We start from the raw sequence: 2,304 nt of genomic DNA, 5'->3' as shown, positions 1-2,304 counted from the left end.
GAAAGAGACTTACAAATACACACACATACACATACACACACACACCCGCACACACAAACATATATATTATCGGAGCAACTCACGTCTTTGCTCATTTTACTAGTATACATTAGAAAAATTCATACGGCCTGCGACTGAAAATATATTCTTAAACTCGTTAAGCAGAACAATTTGACCAATAACTTGCGTATATTTATTCAGGTTTATAAAAATATGAGAGTGCGTGTTGCCATATGCATGTATCTTGTTTACAAAGTTTACGAATAGATCGCCATGTTTTATAAAAACCCTTCCGGCGTACAGCTTCAAACATTATTTTTAAAATATTTTTAGTCGCAGACTTTTCATACAACTTTATACATATCTTGAATTATTAGTCAAGTTTTACAGTTTGATTATATTTACTGCGTCGCCGTTATTTACATAAGAAAAATCAGAACCATTTTTTCTTCTAAATCAGAAGTGTACATAACATTCTGCGTAAAAGGAAATAACAACGTTTTTTGTTTTTTTTTGCATACCACAAAACAAGTATATGTAAATACAAATTCATATAAAACATCCTTAGACTGTATCTTGATGGGCGATCACTGAGTCAAAGGTTTCGAAATATCCATATCTAGGCAAGTAATTATTAAACTTATAAAGGTTTCATGTCTTAAGACATAGAAGCCATACACATTATTCTATATTTACAAATTTACAAAATATATAAAACATATGTTGATATGCCGGCTGTCATTTTCCCGATATCTTTCATCTAAAATATGATAAGGTAAACTTTTCTATGACGTGCTTGTTTCCTATTATAGAATTTTCATATTTTTAACCGTTGTTTTTCCTTTACTGAATTAGACGGTTGATCATTTCTATCGGTTATTCATAATGTACAGTCCACTTTCATACTCGATTTCTTTCTTTTTTTTTATTTTTCACTCACTGAGTACTATTTTTTAGACATTTAGACAAGAGTTCATGTTATTATATAAATATTTAAATCTAGCTGTTCTCTAAACTATGAATGCATACAAGTTTTGTGGAACATTTTTGATATATTGTAGGAAATATATTTCGAACTAAAAATATATACATATATAAAAAAAAAATTCAAAAAAAGAGTTGTCATGCTAGTTTTATTTTGAAATTTTCATACTGCTTATTGAAAACTTCATGTCAAATATAATCTAATGTTTCACTTGCAACGTTCAACTGTATCAAGGTAGTTCATAGAAAAATATATATATAATAATAACTCATTGCTATTTATCTATATATCATTCGGTGTGTTTGACACAATAAACATTAATAAACCAGTTTTACTCTTTAATCTTGAGTTAGACTATTATAAAATAGAACATATCCGCAGACTAGAAAGTAAGTAATGTTTCCGAAAGTTTGTTTTAAAGAAAGTAAGTGATATAAAATTTCTAAATTGGTTTCAGTTTATCTCAGAAATTCTATTTATCTTAAGTTTACTAATGTTAGAAGCCTTACGTTCACACAGGTTTCACTGTTAAATGAGATTGTAGGTTCAATTTTTATGGTATATTTTATCGGAAGGAAACGAAGCTATTTAAATTTTACTCACACACATATATGCATGTACATACGTTATATACGTATGTATGCGGATATATATATATATATATGAAAGATTTTTTTGTTTGCTGCAAAATCAGCGACTGTGAGTTCATATGTGTGTGTGTGTGTGTGTGTGTATGTATATATATATATATATATATATGCATATATGCGTATATGTATATGCATATATATATGTGCGCGCAAGTGTGTGAGACGTATTAAGAAAATAGGATATAGCTCTTTTGCTTAATGTTTATCGAGAGATAAGGGATATGTAAAATATCACTTGTAAAATCTCGACAACATTTACAAACGCTCTTCCGTTAAAAAAAAAAGTAATGAAAATTAATATTGTTGTGTCTGCATTGGTGGTTATCTTGTAAATTTCAGTGACATAATTGTCTGCTCTACAATTATATGAACCCCTAGCAACTATTAAGCTATCGATGCCGAAATCGCTTTGTGGAAGCATCGCTACATGGAAGCATCGCTACATGGAAGCATCGCTACATGGGAGCATCAGCGTTTACATTTACTTTGTGTGGTGCTTTGGGCGAGCATTCTTTTACGGAAGCTTTTGTACGGTCGATGTCTAGTAAGCAGAATGTGGTATACACGTACACACCTGCAGTAACAGTCGCAATATAAATGTATATATATATATATACAATGTGTGTGTGTGTGTGTGTGTGTGTGTGTGTGTGTGTGTGTGTGTGTGTG

Source organism: Octopus bimaculoides, chromosome 4 (genome assembly GCF_001194135.2).
Source record: "Octopus bimaculoides isolate UCB-OBI-ISO-001 chromosome 4, ASM119413v2, whole genome shotgun sequence".
In the NCBI taxonomy this organism is placed as follows: Eukaryota; Metazoa; Mollusca; class Cephalopoda; order Octopoda; family Octopodidae; genus Octopus; species Octopus bimaculoides.
The sequence above is the reverse complement of the archived record's forward strand: the minus strand, read 5'-3'. Positions refer to the sequence as shown.